Source organism: Berghia stephanieae, chromosome 5 (assembly GCF_034508935.2).
Source record: "Berghia stephanieae isolate SIO BIC M18660-M18661 chromosome 5, UCSD_Bste_1.3, whole genome shotgun sequence".
Lineage (NCBI taxonomy): Eukaryota > Metazoa > Mollusca > Gastropoda > Nudibranchia > Aeolidiidae > Berghia > Berghia stephanieae.
Window position 1 is genome coordinate 65,030,500 of NC_088364.1, and position 20,000 is coordinate 65,050,499.

At 36.1% G+C, this 20,000-nt stretch overlaps 1 protein-coding gene across 9 annotated transcripts in view; it reads right to left on the reverse strand.

The window, feature by feature from the left end:
• Window positions 1–20,000, reverse strand: part of LOC144973409 (short transient receptor potential channel 7-like) — a 279,226-nt gene that overhangs the window by 59,551 nt on the left and 199,675 nt on the right. Inside the window, exon 1 of one of the 9 annotated variants that reach the window (XM_078915831.1) lies at window positions 1–246. This exon is cut by the window's left edge and continues 971 nt beyond it. The exons of the other annotated variants lie outside the window; for them this stretch is intronic. The gene's annotated coding sequence lies outside the window, so the exon portion shown is untranslated. Of the gene's footprint in view, window positions 247–20,000 lie in introns of those variants that run through there. 9 annotated transcript variants of the gene reach the window in all.

Sequence of the window (20,000 nt, forward strand, 5' to 3'; positions counted from 1 at the left end):
CAATATACACATATCTGCATTTCGAACTGAATAAGCCAAATTAAACTTGATTAATCACTATTTTATTATCCTTTTTTAGTTTGCACGTGAAAATAGAACAGGCAAATTTGTAGAATGTTACCATATACTCCTGTTTGACGAATAAGCATTGGCATTATTTTTAGTTAGCAATTCACGGTTATCTAGTACAGCCAATTTGACAAACTTTTCTCCTTCTTTTTACAGAGTGGGTGTTGGAGAAAATTCCTGAATGGCAGAGAAGATCACAATGCATGCACAGTTAAATCAGTTAATTGCCTTACTCTAGTAAATCTCGTATTTGAGACTTTGGACATAAAAATTCTCCAACCTGGGACCTTGCGAGGTCTTCGTTGAATCCCAGGCTTGAGAGTTTTTGCCAAGATCGGGTTCATTTAAATGACAATTTTTCTAGCCAAATTTTAAAATACGAGTTTTACCAGTAAAGGACAGAATACTGATTAATCAGCTGAGACAGATATTATATAAACTCACATTGCAGATTGGAACAAAAACCTTTTCGGCTAAACCCCATTTTGGTTAGAATCTTTTTGCTATGAATATTGTAAGTGGTTTCATAAATAAAAATAACGTGTTTAAAAAAAAAAAGAAAAAAAAAACTTAACTCAGATCATTTCGATTTCAAAATGATTCTTCAGCCAACTAGAATAATGAATTATAACAATGATATGTCATGGAAAATCCTTACATATTGGTAAAACGTTTCTAAAATTTCATAATTTTACTTTAAGTATTTTAATCAAAATTGTATTTGTCGGCTGATGAAATATTTCGGACGACGTGTACTTTATTTGCAGGTCTGATAACCCAAACCATTATGGGTTCATTGTTGTATTGGAAATACTCTCAAACCAACGCAGAATACTTTTCATTACAACAACCATGTTAAAATCAATCCCATCATTGAAGTCGGTTATCAGACTTTGTTAAAATGTGCACCTCGGTTTCGGAATAGGAATTTATCTTTTTTATATAGCGCAATATATACTAAACGTGCTAAAAGCTCATTAAAAAGGGTCTCTGACCAACAGCAACAGTTAACATGTAGGACGAGACATGACTGTTAGGAGATATTACAATTTTTTTTCGACAAAGACAACGCTGTTAACAGCCAGGTATTCATTTTTTACGCCCAAGTACGGTGAGAGAATGTGAGTAAATAGCCTTTTCCAAGGACTGAACTATGCGTCGAGCGAGGCTCGAACCCAGGACCTTCCGATCCGAAAGCGAGTGCCATACCACAAGACCACAAAGCCGCACAATAGTATTTTATGTAGTGTTCAGTGTGCTAAAACAAGTAAAGAAATTTATATATTTAGGCAGTATCATAACCCGTGACGCACGAGACATAGAGGATATAAAACAAAGAATAGCCATAGCAAATATGTTTTCATAAAATTCGTCCAGTTGTTTCAAACAACAACCTGAAGTTGAAAAACAGAATGAAAGTTGTGGAAACATATGTTATAAGAAATGTGGACGCTTGACAAAGAATTTACTAGGAGGTTAGAGGCATTTGAGATGTGGATGTATAGAAAATGTGAGGTTATCATGGACAGACAAGTAAAAGAACGAGGAAGTGTTGGCAAGGGATGCCATCAGAAAGAGACAATTACGGTTTCTGGGACATGTGTGGAGAAGAGACGGAATAGAAAAGGTGGTAACATCTGGGATGATCGAAGGAAAGAGAGCTAAAGAAAGACATATAATGACATATTCAAATAACCTAAGAATGGCTAAAATAATTTTAAAAGCAACGCAGACTTCATGTGCACCGTGGAGTGATACGTGTGGACAGCTGACTGGCAACGTGCTCAAGACTGCAAGCCACGATGGATGATGACGATGTTCAAAATGCAACAAACAGACTTTTTTGTTTTAGAGATATTAATGAAGGTCAAGTAAGTTAGTAATTTTCAATAACTCAAGTTTTGTTTAAAAGCCTTAATACTGCATAACGTTAGAGAAGCAATGCAATTAATGATAATCCAATAACAAAAAATGAGTAATTGAATAGTCTTTAAAATATAATTATTCTATCTCTCCCGTAAATAAGAACGAGTAATGATATCAAGTTTACAAAAAAAATATATATTATAATATGACGTCAGTTCACCAGCGTTAAAATTCACTAATTTTTTTTTTTAAGTATCATCTAAATTATTTTGAACATGTCGGTTATTCAAAGATGACGAAAGCAGATTCGATTGAGGGGTAGATTGAAATATGTTTTCCACTGATCGTTTTAGAATTCGATCTTTTATCCCCAAAGCTCGTGCAGCGTCTGGGAACACATCCGGAATAGGGAAGAAAAGTCGTGACATCAAACCTTCTACCCTTTTGGTTCCTAAATCCTTTAGAGTGTGTATGTAACCAATTCTTCGGAGTACTAATAACGAATAGGTAACATAAAAGTAACATAACTTTTTCATTATCAGGATGTATAGGATTAAGGGACGTAAAAGAGCGAGGATGGATGATCTTTATTGACGACCAGCATACATTTGGATTGGAAAATAAGATTCCATCACTCTGGAACCAGAAGATCAATAACCCAAGCTATGTATCCAGTCATCCCGAAGAGTGGTTTACACTTCCAAAGAAATTAGAACCAGTTTTTTGACATCACACTTTTCCCTATTGATTGCCATTGCGATAATCCAACAACAAAAAATGATTAATCAAATAGTCAGAATTAAAAATGTTTTTATTAAGAACAGCCACCAAGCCGTGACAATGGACGCCATCATTTTGCATAGTATTAATTTTGGGATTTACCAGTTAACTGCCATACTATGTAAGAACATGTCATTAGCAATTTGACCAGAACACTTCAAATATCGATCGATTTAAATGAACTTCATCTTGGCAAAAATGTTCAAACCAGGGTTTCGCGAAGTCTTCTATATCATCCCAGGTTTGAGCGTTTTTGCCAAGATGACGGTCATTTAAATTGATCAATATTTGAAGTATGATTTTTCTGTCCAAATTTCTTAAAACGCATTTTTCCATAGTACGGAGGTTACTTGTTAAATTCTGTTCGTCCTTATGGTGGAAAATAAATACGATTTCAGCCTTTACACAAAACTCCAAGTTCGTATTCCTCATTATTGGTAATCCTGAATTCACATTTCCGGCCCTGATTTATTCTGCATAATACCGCTTATAGACTGTGGGTCACAAATACGATTGATGATATGCGTTTAGCCAAAAAGTCACATCATCCGTCAGCCGGATATAATGTACTTCCTTACAAAACTATATGTAACCTTGAACGTTTATAGTCTAGTCGGAATTTATAGAGAATTTCTCATAAAAATGGCTGGCCAAAAAAAAATATCAAAGAGCTGAGTGACGTCAATTTCGTTCCTTCTATATAATCCTCCTTCATGAAATTATGAAGTCAGCCTAAGCCTGGTGTGCTGTCTGCTATAGATAGAACGAAGCTGACGTCACTCAGTTCTGTGTTATTGTTTTTTTGTCATCCATTTTTATAAGGAATTCTCACTAAACTATATTAACCAGACTATAAACGTTCAAGGTTACACATAATTTTGTGTCTTGTTGGTCCGTAAAATTTCCGGATTGCAATATTGTGAGTATCTTAGCCGAGCGCACACCATCAATAGATAGTATGCACTTAGCTAAGAAGTTCACAACATTGCCATCCGGAAGTATAACGGACCAACAGGCAAAACTATGTGTAACCTTAAAATTTTATAGTCTAATTAATACCGTTTAGTGAGGATTACTGAAAAACGCGGATGGCAAAAAAAAAAAAACAACAAAAAAAACAAAACAAAAAAAAAACAAAGACCCGAGTGACGTCAACTTCATTCTATCTATAGATGCAATTTAGCGTATCAAAATCATTGCAACATATTAGCGATTTCAAAGAGTGAGTCACAACAGTGGCACAACTCTCGTGTACAACAGGTTAAGACACTTTACAAAAACTACTAACGACGTGATAATCACGTAACCACAATGCCCCGCGTGAAAACAAATCGGTCACGTGCAAGGTGTCACGTTTGATAAAAGGGAGTTCCACAATTAAACGAGACTTCGCTAAATTGCAAGCTAGTTCCAAATAAACCGAATTTCAATACGCTTCAACAGTCGTAACGTTACTTCCCTCGTAATGACGCATGGTAACTTAGCTCTAAACTATCGGAACAATGGCGGACGCCCTTATGAGATATTTCTCCGACGAGCATAAAAGCGTATCCAGAGGGGAAAAAAACCCATTATAAATCTGATCACGTTGTTACTTTTGCACATTCTGATCGCATGACATGAAAAGTTCTAGCCAGCAAGAAGAATAAAAAGCACCGATTTTCTTTGTTTTGCACCACGATAGCCGCCATTGCTGGGCGACATGACTTCAGACTATTGAATCCAATTTAGAATGGGAAGCTGAAATCGTCGTGACGTCACGCTATTCACACGTCCGGTTCAAACTCATTGGAAATGTGTAACCACTGTACAACTGTACCATGAAGTAAAAAAATGAATAGATTGCGTAGATACTTATGGTTAAAAAGAGCGAGAATGGACGTTCTTTATTTACGACCAGAATTTTTTTGGGTGGAAAATAAGATACCATCACTCTGAAACCGAAGATCCTCCAAAGGACTGATTTCACACTCTCAATGAGATTGGAACCGGTATTTTGACCTCACGTTTTTGTAACCTGCTGTTGTGACATACCGCTGACATTCGGTTATATTACTTTGTGAATGAACCGGATTCCGAAAATTTATTTGATTTAGATTGTAAACGGTTCTCATTAAGGCTTATGAAGGAACTGGTTCATTGAAATTTAAACTTCCTTTATTATTTGTTTTCTGGAATTATTATCATTGCTTGACTTTGTTGTTTGTTTTGTTTTTGTTTTTGTATGTTTGGATTTGTTTTTGTTTTTTTGTGTGTTTTGTTTGTTTAATTGTTTTGTTGATTTTTTTTTTTGTGTGCATATTGTTTACCCCGATATCATACGGTTCTGTGGTGTCAGGTCATAAAATATCAATTTTTATTTTTTAGACAGCCATTTTTATGAGTAGTTCTCACTAAACTGTATCAATCAGACTATAAACGTTTAAGGTTATGGTTTTGTGGGTTGGTAAGTTTGCTTTTTTTCCGGCTGGCTGATGTGACTTTTTAAAACTAAACGCAAAGCAACAATCAATAGTATGCGCCCAGTATAACGGACCAACACACAAAATTATATGTAACCATGAACTTTTATAGACTGGATAATACAATTATAATATGAGAACTACTCATAAACGTGGATGACGAAAAAACATCCGCGTTTATGAGTAATTCTCACTAAACTGTATTAATCAGACTATAAAAACGTTTAAGGTTACACATAGTTTTGTGTGTTGGTCCGTTATATTTCCGGATGGCAATGTTGTGAGCTTCTTAGCCAAGCGCATACTATCTGCGATTGTATGCGCTTGGCTAAGAAGCTCACAACATTGTCATCCGGAAGCAAAAAAGGACCAACGCACAAAACTATGAGTAACCATGAACTTTTATAGCCTGGATAATTCAGTTTAGTGAGAATTACTCATAAACGTGGATGGCAAAAAACAATAACAAAGAACCGAATGACGTCAACTTCATTCTATCTATATTTTCAGTACTTTTAGTACTGGGATATTCAAATCGTCATAAAAATGGAAAAATCCGCCTAAACGCAAATTACTCTCATTCAACGGAGGATGACTTGAAGCGGTTTTTCGCGTTCAAAAAGTTCACCGATTGATAATTATTCCTGTTTGTTATCAACCAGGCCTGAAAGGCGAGGCTAAAGAATCTACAAAAGCAGATGTCGAAGGGTGTGTTATCACTCAGCGACGATTGGTGATTGCAGGTATGAAAACATCTCTTTCATCCTTCTGTAAATACTATACATTTAGGTAAAATCCTCACAACATCCACATGGAGAGACAGAATGCGCTTGGCCAAGGTGTTCACAACATTGCCATCCGGAAGTATAACGGACCAACACACAAACTCTGTGTAACCATGAACTTTTATAGTCTGGTTAATACAGTTTAGTGAAAACAACTCACAAACGCGGATGGCAAAAACAATAACAAAGGCCTGAGTGACGTCATCTTCGAACTATCTATAGATAGAATGCGCTTGACTAAGAAGCTCATAACATTGCCATCCGGAAGTATAACGTACCAACACACAAAACTATGTGTCACCTTGAACGTTTATAGATGGTATGCGTTTGGCTAAGAAGCTCACAACATTGCCATTCGGAAGTATAACGGACCAACACCCAAAACTCTGTGTAACGTTGAACGTTTATAGTCTGGATTATAGATTCAGTTTAGTGAGAATTACTCATAAATGCGGATGGCAATTTTTTTTACAATCGTCAACTGGGTGATTAGTACTTATTAAAGTCTCTGTAAAAGACATTATAGATAGTTTGAAGATGACGTCATACAGGTCTTTGTTATTGTTTTTTGCCATCCGCGTTTATGAGTAATGCTCACTGAACTGTATTAACCTGACTATAAACGTTCATGGGTACACACAGTTTTGTGTGTTGGTCCGTTATACTTCCGGATGGCAATGTTATGAGCTTCTAAGACAAGCGCATACTATCTATACACGAAAGGTTACACAGTTTTGTGTGCTTGTACAATGTTGCGGACAGAACTGGTATTTTACCTAAACGAATAGACCCTTAGATAATCATGCCTCTCGGACAGTATTCATAATGTCAATAATGACATTGATTGGTGAGTAAAGCAAATTACACAGGTTTTACTAATGGTGGCATGTGTCTAACTAATTTTAGTGTCTAACACACTGTTCTACCGCTTGATGAATAAAACCAAAGTAGAAAATATGTGTAAACTTAAACGTTTATAATATGATCGAGAAAATCGTATGATAACCAGTCACCGATTTGGCGGTATGAAAACAATAACAACGATCAGAAAAAGGTCTAATTCATTTACTTTATTGTTTATAAACAACCAACTATGTTTGTCCGAGCACCTGTGATGAAGGCGTGTCGCATATTGATTGGTCACAAATCTACTGGTTAATAGAGTCATCAAAAAATTGATTAATAAAAATGCAATTACGTTGAGTTAACTTAGTCGACGGCCGTCTGACTAGTTTTTTAAGTAATGTTTTAAAAAAGTTTTTATTTCTTTGTTTGTGTTGGGTTTTTTGTTGGTCGAAGAAGGGTTTTGCTCCCGAAACGCTCCGTGTTTGGTGTTATATTTATTTTTGAAACTGTTAGAGGGAGGGAGAGAGAGAGAGAGAGAGAGAGAGAGAGAGAGAGAGAGAGAGAGAGACAGACAGACAGAGAGAGAAATTTGAATGATTGGTGTTATTGTTATGCTTTATTGTATAGAGGATTTGGCGCAATATAGACAAATTTCATTATTATTATTATGATTATTATTGTTATTATTATTATTATTATTATTATTATTATTATTATTATTATTATTATTATTATTATTATTATTATTATTATTATTATTATTATTTATTATTTTATTATTATTATTATTATTATTATTATTATTATTATTATTATTATTATATTATTATTATTATTATTATTATTATTATTATTATTATTATTATTATTATTATTATTATTATTATTATTATTATTATTATTATTATTATTATATTCATTCTTTGTTTATGATTTATATAATTTGTAAATGAAGAGTTCAATCATTGAATCTCTCCTAAATGAGGTAAGATGCCGTTTTAAAGCGTGCGCTGTATATAATATACTTTCAAAGTTACACAAATAACCCATTAACTCAACTTGAGTGTCTGATTTTGAAGTAAAAGTCAAAACAGCATTTGTTTATTCATTCATAAAATCATTTGATGAGCGCTTAGTTCTAATAGAGAACTTCAACATTCCATGGAATTCCATTCTCCTCCCACTCCCCACCCTCCTCCCCCTCGGCCCCTTTACCTCTCTCTCCTCTCCACCAACTTCCGCAATTCATTTTTATTTTTTAAATTATTTTACAATGCCAGGTTTTGAGAGTCATTTTAATCGAACGATATTTGAAGGACGACTTTTCTGACCAAAAGTACGTTACAACACAACACTATGTTATATCTCTTTTCTGAAATGGCGTGTATAGATAGAATGCGCTTGGCCAAGGAGTTCACAACATTGCCATCCGGAAGTATAATGCACCAACACACAAAACTGTGTTTATCCATGAACGTTTATAGTCGGGTTAATACAGTTAAGTGAGCATTACTCATAAACGCGGATGGCAAAAAACAATAACAAAGACCTGAGTGACGTCATCATCGAACTATCTATAAAAAGAGTGCCAGACAAAACAGAAGAAAAACTACAGCCAAAAAAAAAATCAAAAAAAATTTAAAAACCCTCCCCTTTCCAAAAACAAACAAAAACCCAGTCTGTCTTGCATGAAACAGTTCAAGACGGACTTTTTATCTCATACCCGTGCCTGCTCCCCTAAATTGTGGCCCTTCGTCACATAACCGTATTACATCGGGATAGAGAATGAATAGGATTCAATAGTCGTAACGTCACTTCCTTCCTTATGACGCATGGTAACTTAGCAACACTGGCTCTAAACTATCGGAACAATGGCGGACGCCCGTATGAAATATTTCTCCGGCGAGCATAAAAGCGTATCCAGAGGGAAACAACCATAAATTTGATCATGTTTTGACTTTTACACATTCTGGTCACAAGACATATGAAAAGTTCTAGCCAGCTTGAAGAATAAAAAGTAATGATTTTCTTTGTTTAGAATCAAGATGGCCGCCGTTGCCGGGCTGCGTGACATCAGACTACTGAATCCAATTCACAACCACCGACATGACACTTGGCGTTCATTCCTGTTTGTTTATACTGGAGTTTAATTATCAAGTCTTACATTGCAAAATCCTTAAAGTTCTTATTTCTTATCATTTTTATTCTATTTTCACTTTTTAGGGTTCAATTCATCGATACATAATACCGTTCTGAGACGGCGGGTTACTAATGGAGTTTAACGTTAAATCGACCATAATTAAGAACTTTTTCCAAATCTCATAGAATTTGTAAACGTGACGTGTTTTTTGAATCACTCCTCCATCATAGGTAATACCGTTTTGAGGCTGCGAGCAACATAAAATAAATAATATAGGCAACTTTAAAAGCTAGAATAATAATCCATTAAGTCAACTTGAGTGTTTGGTTTTGAAGTAAAAGTCAAAACAGAATTTGTTTATTCATTCATAAAATCATTTGATGGCAGATTAGTTCTAATGGAGAACTATTACATTCCATGAATTCCACCGCCACCCCCCCCCCCCCCCACCTTGCCTCCCCCAACCTCCGCTGTTTAAAAAAAACGGTTAATATTTATCTTATTTATCTTATTATTCCATATTTGAGAATTTTTGCCAAGATGAGAGTCCTTTTAATCGATCGATATTTGAAGGACGAGTGTTCTGGCCAAAAGTAGGCTATAAGACATTGCTATATCTCGTTTCTCAAAAAGTGTGTTTGAAATACAGTGCCGGACATGGCAGAAAGAAATCTACAGAAAAAAAAACACACACACTTTAAAAGCTACAATAATAATCCATTAACTCAAGTTCAGTGTCTGGTTTCGAAGTAAAAGTAAAAAAAAAAATAACATTTGTTTATTCGTTCATAAAATTTGATGGGCGCATAGTTCTAAAAGAGAACTATTACATTCCATGATTTTTCCCCCACTCCCCCTCCCTCCTCCCCAACCCCACCTTTCCTTTTTTTTTTTTTAAACTGTCAGTACTTATTTTACATTGCTATGTTTTGAGAGTCATTTTAATCGATCGATATTTGAAGGACGAGTTTCCTGCCCCAAAGTACGGCTATGTGGTCTTGTGGTACGACACTCGCTTTCGGATCGGAGGTCATGGGTTCGAGTTTCGCTTGGCCTATAGTTAAGGCCTTGGAAGAGACACTTTACTCACATTCTCTCACTGGACTCAGATGTAAAATGAGTACCTTGCCGTCAAAAGCCTTGTCTCTGTCGGAAAAATTGTAATATCGCCAAACAGGCGTTACGTTTCGTTCTACATGTTACGTGTTGATGTTGGTCAGGGACCCATTGGAAAGCGCTTTGAGCACATTTAGAGGATATTGCACTATATATAAGCTCTAGTTTGTTTGTCTTTTGGGGGGGGGGGGGGGGGGTTGTTTTTTTTTTTTGTTTTTTTTTGTTTTTGTTTTTGTTTTAATTGAATTTAAGTTTTAATTTAATAAACGAAAACAGATAATATTGACTTTTCGAATTTCACCTTTATCAACAAAACACGATGAATGAAACACTACAGACGAATGAGATTTGGGGGCAGCGTCTCTCAGCGGTACGGTCTTTGCTTCGTATACGAAAGGTACCCAGTTCGATCGCCCATCGCTGCGCTGTGTGGCCTTGAGCAAGTTACCTCGCCCTAGCTCAATTTGCGACTCTGCACTGCGGTTGACGCCTGGGTTATTCCAGTCTTCCTTTGGAATAGGCCCTTGAGACAAATTTCCTCTATGGGACGAATAAAGGGAATTTTATTTTTCATCTATTTTTATTGTTATGTGAGAATACAGTTTTTAAAATTCTATTTTCGCTTTGAAAAGATCCAATCCATCGAGACATTATACCGTTTTGTGACGGTGGGTCCCAATTGATCACGTCGACATCCTATTTCTGGCATGCTTCAAACGTGGATCCCTTCTATTATCTCACCAAACAAAGGCAGTATCGGTTGTAGGAAGAAGAGAAAATAAGCAGGGACTTTCTCTTTAATGACTATACAGGCGTCATGTCTCGTTCTTCATGTTACGCGTTGCTGTTGATCAGGGACCTTTTGTAGAGCGCTTTGAGCACATTTGGTGGATATTGCTCTATATATAAACTCTAGTTTGTTTGTTTGTTTTTTTTTTGTTTGTTTGTTTTTTTTGCTTTGTTTTTGTGTTTTGTTTGTTTGTTTTTGTTTTGTTTTAATTGAATTCAAGCTTCAATTTAATAAACGAAAACAGACAATGTTGACTTTTCGAATTTCACCTTTTTCAAAAAAACACGATAACTGAAACACTACAGACGAATTAGATAATATGTGAGAATATAGTTTTTAAATTCTATATTCACTTTGAATAGATCCAAGTCATCGAGACATATCATACCGCTTTGAGACGGTGGGTCCCTCTTGATCACGTCGATAACTCATTTCTGGCATGCTTCAAACGTGGATCCCTTCTATTATCTCACCAAACAAAGGCGGTATCGGTTGTTGGAAGAAGAGAAAATAAATACTCAGGGACTTTCACTCTCTCTTTTATGAAAACTCGTTGAACACTATCCAGATGACCTACAAAAACAGATTGTTTAACTCTCTCCTTACCGATCATTTTCAGTATTTTCCCTAAGGATGGTAGTCTTACCCAGCAGAAAAATGTTGTTTTTATTAAAAAAAAACAAACTCAAACAGTCTCTCTACAAAACAACTTTATGTTCTTATTAATTTAACAATGATCATAGTGAGGTCTAAAAATATATATAAATAAGAACAAATGTATATAATGTGTATACTGTGTCGTAACAAATGTGACGATTTTGCTGTAGGTGGTAAGGAGAGGGTTAAGTTAGATTATGGTTACAGATAGTCTCAACTTGCAACTTTTGAGTGTCACCTTTATCGAGTTTGCTGCCGAACCCTTGGAAAGAAAAATATCTGAACAAGTGTGGATGAAAGGTGCCAGATACAGAAAAAATGAAAATTACAAGAGAAAAAAGAAAACCATCCTAAAAAATGAGTCTACCTCGACTGGGGATTGAACCTCCGACCTTCTGATTACCAGTCAGACGTGCTACCATTATACTGGAATGACACGAAATAAAAAAATTGTTGATAAATTCCGTACTTCAACTATCAATCGATTTAAATGACCCTCACCTTGTCAAAAACTCTAAAACCTGGGACTTTGCGAAGTCTTTAATACTATAGGCAATAGACTAGCGTCCTATCAAAAGGGTAGCAATAATTGCTATTGTCAGTTTCAAACTATATAAACCCGGATAAACTCCGACACAATGGGCCTATGGGTTCGGAAGGATTAATTCTCACAAAATTGTCTTAATCAGACTATAAACGTCTAAGGTTACCGTCAACTGGGGTAACTTTGCCTCAAGGGAAAACTTTGCCTCTCACATTTTGGACCAACAAGAGATTAATTTGTTTTGTGGCAGTTCTTTCTTTTGATAAACATTCAAGTACAACGGGTACAATAACTGCAACAAAGCTGCGCTTATTCCAAATGCTCCAAATTCACAGAGGCAACGTTTCCCCTTGAGGACAAGTTACCCCAGTTGGTGGTACACGCAGTTTGTGTTTTGGTAATGTTATAGATAGAACGAAGTTGACGTCCCTCAGGTCTTTGTTTGTTTGTTTTTTTGTTTTTTTTTTTTGTTTGTTTTTTTTTTTTGTTTTTTTTTTTGCCAACCATGTTATTCTTGCTAAACTGTATTAACCAAACTATAAACGTTCAAGGTTACACATAGTTTTGTGTATTGGACCGTTAAACTTCCGGATGGCAAAGTTGTGAGCTTCTTAGACAAGCGCATGCTATCTATATCCGGCTGACGGATGGTTTGAGGTTTATGAATATCACAATGCATCAATAGTTTCATTAAGCTTCATATAGATGGTATGCGCTTGGATAAGAAAATCACAAATTGACCATCCGGAAGTAAAACGGGCCGACACACAAAACTATGTGTAACCTTAAACGTTTATAGTCTGGTTAATACAGTTTAGTGAGAATAATTCATAAACATGGGTGGCGAAAAACAATAACAAAGACCTGGGTGACGTCAACTTCGTTCTATCTATAGATAGAATAAAGTTGACGTCACACGGTTCTTTGTCATTGTTTTTTGCCATCCTCGTTTATGAGTAATTCTCACTTGACTGTTTTATCCAGACTATTAAAGTTCATGGTTACACAGAGCTTTGTGTATTGGTCCGTTATACCTCCGGATGGCAATGATGTGAGCTTCTCGCATACTATATCTATATCTTCATATATTATTCTTCATGTCCCAAATACATACGACATTTTCCAGTGAAAATGACGTAACCATGTTTACAATAAAAGTCTTCAAAATAAAACGTGAAGGGACTGGAAGGAATGGCAATAAAGTAATGAAGTTCTGGGAACACCATCATATCAAATTACTTTTTAAAAATACTGGATTATTACATATAACTGGGCAGTTGTGACAGTTCTGTATTCTCAGGGGGGAATACGGTATCGGTATCGAATACTTGTATTTGATTCTATAGTGATAATTATGATGATATTAACGATATTGATGATGATTGATAATAACAGGTATAATAATAATAATAATAATAATAATAATAATAATAATAATAATAATAAATAATAATAATAATAATAATAATAATAATAATAATAATAATAATAATAATAATAACGATGCCGTCTTCCGGATAAAGACGTCGGGCACGGACAAATACTGAGAATAAAGAGTAGACCCACCAGACATACCCACATCAAACTCGAAAAAAACGACGGGTGTTTGATATAGGTAGGTCAAACGGCTTTTCCCTTTATTCTTAGTATTTTGTCCGTGCCCAACGTCTTTATCCAGAAGACGGCAGCGGACGGGTCGTCGGAGTCAGTCTCTGGGTGTGGATTCGACCTTAGTCGACCACCGCCAAAAGAAATCAAATCGTGAATTCTACAACCGATTGAATCATTTGTTTTTCGGGGTTTTTTTATCACTATTAACAACAACTCTCTAGGCGGTCCACCAACCTATAGATAGAACGAAGATGACGTCAGTCTGGACTTTGTTATTGTTTTTTGCCATCCGCGTTTATGAGTAATTCTCACAAAACTGTATCAACCATACTATAAACGTTCAAGGTTACACATAGTTTTGTGTGTTGGTCCGTTATACTCCCGGATGGCAATGTTGTGAGCTTCTTAGCCAAGATATACTATCTTTAGATGTGCGCTTGGCTAAAATAATGGAAATATAACGTACCAACACACATAACTATGTGTAACCTTGAACGTGTATAATCGGGTTAATACAGTATAGTGAGAATTACTCATGAACATGGATGGGAAAAAACAATAACAAAGATTTACGTCAACTTCGTTGTATCTTATTTACTTGTGTTTTTTTGTATTTTAGATTTTCTTTTTTTTTTTTTTTTTGCTTCTTTTATTTTTGTTAGTGTTATTTTTTGTTTTTTTTTTTTGGTCCATCATTTTATAATAGTTAGTTAAACGTTACACACACATGCGCGCACACATACAAAATGCGCATTCGTGCCAATCACAGTTCGCGGTGCGGTTGTTGCACCCAACCTTTGATCATCATCTGCGTGTCGTGTTTGATGGTGTTTTTCTATTCAACAAGGGGTGAGAGGTCGTGTGAATAATCATCTCCTCGCGTGAGCCACTCTCATCTATCTTGGAGAGCCGAATTGCTGTTTTATGTTTATGTGCTTGTGAAGCATTTTACCAGTTAACTGCCATACGCCGTAGAAAAAAAAACAACACGCATTAAAATATTTGGCCAGAAAACTCGTCCTTCAAATATCGATGGTTTTAAACGACCCTCATCATTGTAAAAACTCTTAACCTGGGACATCGCGTGGTCTTCCATCAAGTCCCAGGTTTGAGAGCTATTCGCCAAGATTAGGGTAATTTAAATCGATAGATATTCGAAGGACGAGTTTTCTGGCCAAATTTCTAAATGCGTGCTTTTTGGGGGTTTTTTTCTTCCACTTAACTGGTTAACCGTTGTCATTTCAGGTTAGAGCATTGACATCATAATGTCTGGGTAATACAAGGGGGAAACGTGCAGATTATTGCGCGGACCATAACAACATAAAAACTTGGAATGGATTAGAGACAAAACAAAAACAAATCACGAAACAAAAAAGTTCCGGAAAACGAAATGATAGATAAAAAAAGCTAATTATGCCTTTTGGCATCTACGGGGAGTTAAATATATATAATATATATATATATATATATATATATATATATATATATATATATATATATATATATATATATATATATATATATATTATAATCCGCCTTCAAGCATAGGCTGTCAAAAAGGGGTGAAGCAATGCATTGCGTGGCGTTCCTGTAATCAGTTGTAAGGAAAATCAAATCAATTTCCAAAACAAAGGTAGGTTGTACAGCCAAATTGTGCGGCTATGTGGTCTAGTGGTATGACACTCGCTTTCGGGTCGGAAGGTCCTGGGTTCGAGCCTCGCTCGGCGCATAGTTGAGTCCTTGGAGAAGGATATTTACTCACATTCTATCACCGTGTAAAATGGATACCTGACCGTTAACAGCGTTGTCTCTGTCCTAAAAAAATAATATCGCCCAACAGGCGTCATGGATCGTCCTACATGTTAAATGTTGCTGTTGGCCAGGGACCCCTTGTAAAGCGCTTTAAGCACGTTTAGTGGATATTGCGCTATATAAAAGCTCAATTTCAATTTATTTAGAAGGAACGAAATTAACGTCACTCAGCTCTTCATTATTGTATTCAGACAACCATTTTGGTGATTAGTTCTTACTAAATTATATCAATCAGACTATAAACGTTCAAGTTTGCATACAGTCAAAGTAATAGGAAGCTTCTAAAAGCTGTGGAATGTAGAAAGTAATAAACAAAAATGAATAAAACAGATTCAGGAAGGAACAAAATGCCAAACGATGAACGCTTCGGGCTCAAAACTCTTTTTCAGCCAACATTTTTTTTTGTTGGCTGAAGAAGGGAGTTGAACCCGAAACGTTCCGTGTTTCGTATTTTGTTATTTTTCTTAAGCTGTTATGTTCATCTTTGTTTATTAAAGATTACACATAGATTTGTGAGTTGTTACGTAACATCTGGCTAGCGGATGTTGTAAGTATTACACTTAAACACATAGCATCAATAAAAAGTAAAGTCAATACGAAGTTGATATTAAAACAAATAACGATTCCTCAATGCACCTAATTCATACGCTAAATTACCAAATTGAGCAGCTGTATTTTTGTTTTAAACCAGATAATGCACTCAAATTATCAGGGTATGAAGATACCTTTTGGCTGAATTTGTGTTTTTTGTAAATAAAAATATATTAAACTACATTATATTGATACCATGCTTTAGGCGAAACATTTCATAACATCCGCCAGCTGGATATAACGAACAAAACTCGGTGTAACCTTAAACATTCATAGCCTGATTGATATAATTTAGTGAGAAGTAATCATAAAAATGGCTGGCTTAAATCAATATCAGTGCTGAGTGGCGTCAATTTCGTTCTAGCTATAGTTATGATAATAAAACAGTGAGTTTGCAATCGCATATCTAAGATCTTACAACTGAGAATAATAACCTTTTTGTACCGGCTGGTTTATTTGGAATTTACTATCAAAGAGTAGTAAGTAATAGTAGTAGTAGTCGTTGTTGTAGTAGTACGCTAGATACCGAGAGCTATTTGTTTATATATTGATTAACGTAAGCAGTGTAAAGATAGTGTGCGCTTGGCTAAGAAACTCACAACATTGTCATCCGGAAATATAACGGACTAACACACAAAACTATGTGTAACCTTAAACGTTTATCAGTCTGGTTCATAACGTTTTGTGAGAATTAATTATAAGTGTGGATGACAAAAAACAAACAAACAAAAAACAAAACCAATAACAAAGACCTGAGTGACGTCAACTTTGTACTTTCTATAGATAGTATGCAGATGACGTCACTCAGGCCTTTGTTATTGTTTTTGCCATCCGCGTTTGTGAGTTGTTCTCACTAAACTGTATTAACCAGACTATAAAAGTTCATGGTTACACAGATTTTGTGTGCTGGTCCGTTATACTTCCGGATGGCAATGTTGTGAACTCCTTGGCCAAGCGCATTCTATCTATAGATAGTTCGAAGATGACGTCACTCAGGTCTTTGTTATTGTTTTTTGCCATCCGCGTTTATGAGTAATGCTCACTGAACTGTATTAACCTGACTATAAACGTTTACGGTTACACATAGTTTTGTGTGTTGGTCCGTTATACTTCCGGATGACAATGTTGTGAGTTTCTTAACCAAGCGCATACTATCTATATGTATACTGTCTACCCTCACGAGAATCATGAAAATCTGGTTGAACCAGATCGAGTGATAGATTTACCTTGCAAGATTGCTTACGAAATCGATTTGTTTGATGTTTTTTGTTTGTTTGTTTGTTTGTTTGTTTGTTCGCTTGTTTGTTTTTTGTTTTGTTTGTTGTTGTTTTGTTTTTTTTTTTACTTTTGACGGACAGGAAATATGTGGACTTCAACCAGTATCGAATTCAGTCACTTCACTTGTGAAGCGAGTGCTCTACCAATGGGAGCGATCTATAGATAGTATGCAGATGACGTCACTCAGGCCTTTGTTATTGTTTTTGCCATCCGCGTTTGTGAGTTGTTCTCACTAAACTGTATTAACCAGACTATAAAAGTTCATGGTTACACAGAGTGTGTGTGTTGGTCCGTTATACTTCCGGATGGCAATGTTGTGAACTCCTTGGCCAAGCGCATTCTATCTATATTCATGGTTTCGTCCAACCTCGTCATCAATCACATGATTTGGTGCTGTGCAGCGATTGGACATTTAATGTCTCAAAGTATCTAAACACACTGCTTTGTTTATGAAAGTTGTCAACATACCCATGAGTCAAGCTGAGCAAAATGACCAATGGGAGCGATCTATATTCAGGTTTTCGTCCAACCTAGTCATCGATCACATGATTTGTTCCTGTACAACGATTGGACATTTCTCAATAAATGTTAACACACTGCTTTTTTATGAAAGTTGTAAGCATACCCATGAGTACCGCTCAGCAAAATGACCAATTGGATTCAGTAGTCTGATGTCACGCCGCCCGGCAACGGCGGCCATCTTGGTTCTAAACAAAGAAAATCATTACTTTTTATTCTTCATGCTGGCTAGAACCGTTCATATGCCTTGTGATTAGAATGTGTAAAAGTCAAAACATGATCAAATGTATCTTTTTTTCCCCTCTGGATACGCTTTTATGCTCGCCGGAGAATATTTCATACGGGCGTCCGCCATTGTTCCGATAGTTTAGTGTTACTTAGTTACCATGCGTCATAAGGAAGGAAGTGACGTTACGACTGTTGAAGAGTATTGCGGTGTTGGATATTCTCAAACTGTGAACACTTATCACTATGTGGGTCATTTTGAGCACATATTTCAATGTGACCAATGACCTCGAGCACATGGAAAGTTAATATAGATAGTATGCGCTTGGCTAAGGAGTTCACAACATTGCCATCCGGAAGTATAACTGGCTAACGCACAAAACTGTGTGTAACCATGATCTTTATAGATAGTTCGAAGATGACGTCACTCATGTCTTTGTTATTGTTTTTTGCCATCCGCGTTTATGAGTAATGCTCACTGAACTGTATTAACCCGACTATAAACGTTCATGGATACACACAGTTTTGTGTGTTGGTCCGTTATACTTCCGGATGGCAATGTTATGAGCGTCTTAGCCAAGCGCATACTATCTATAGTCTGGATATTACAGTTCAGTGAGAACTACTCATAAACGTGGATGGCAAAAAAAAACAATAACAAAGACATGAGTGACGTCATCTTCATTCTATCTATAGATCGCTCCCATTATAACGTTGGATATTCTCAAACTGTGAACACTTTTCACTATGTGGGTCATTTTGAGCACACTTTGCAATTTGACCAATGACCTCGAGAACATGGAAATATAATATAGATCGTGCCCATTAGCTGTATTTCATCCTCAGATAATTTTTTTCTCTATGGTCTGTCTCAAAGAAAGACTGAGATATTAAGGCGTCAGGTGGCGGTGCAGCGCTGGAAAGCTAAAAAAAACAAAAACAGGCTGAATTTATTGCCTAAGAATCTCATAACATTGCCATCCGGAAATATAACGGACCAACACACAAAACTGTGTGTATCCATGAACGTTTATAGTCAGGTTAATACAGTTCAGTGAGCATTACTCATAAACGCGGATGGCAAAAAACAATAACAAAGACCTGATTGACGTCATCTTCGTTCTATCTATATAAAACAATTTAAAAAAACAAAACAAACAATGGTGACACAGGGCTCGAACCGTGGTCTTCGTAAACTCATGGCCTGATACAGACCAACAAATGACGTCAAAAGATGGTATTTGGCCACAAAAGAAAACAAATAGTGAGTTGTATTCAACAATTCAACCAATGGGATCACTTGTTTCCTTGACCACAACTATAGACAACTCACTAGGTGGTCCATAAACCTAAAAATGACGTCAAAATATGGGCCTCAGTGAGTTTTAGTGTCAGGCTTCAGGCTAACGATGGCTACGCTCGAACCCGGATCTCTCAGATGGTAGTGCATGTATTATCCACTCGACAATCTTTCCGCTATCTGACTTAAGCAACTTGCTGAATTATATAGATAGTATGCGCTTGGCTGAGAAGTCCACAACGTTGCCATCCGGAAGTATAATGGACCAACACACAAAACTCTGTGTAACCATGAACTTTTATGGTCTGGTACAGTCAGTTCAGAATTAGTGAGAATTACTCATAAACGTGGATTTCAAAAAAAAAACAAAACAATAACAAACACCTGAGTGATGTCAACTTCGAACTATCTATAGATAGTATGCGCTTGGCCAAGGAGTTCACAACATTGCCATCCGGAAGTATAAAGGACCAACACACAAAACTGTGTGTATCCATGAACGTTTATAGTCAGGTTAATACAGTTAAGTGAGAACAACTCATAAACGCGGATAGCAAAAACAATAACAAAGGCCTGAGTGACGTCATCTTCAAACTATCTATAGTTATT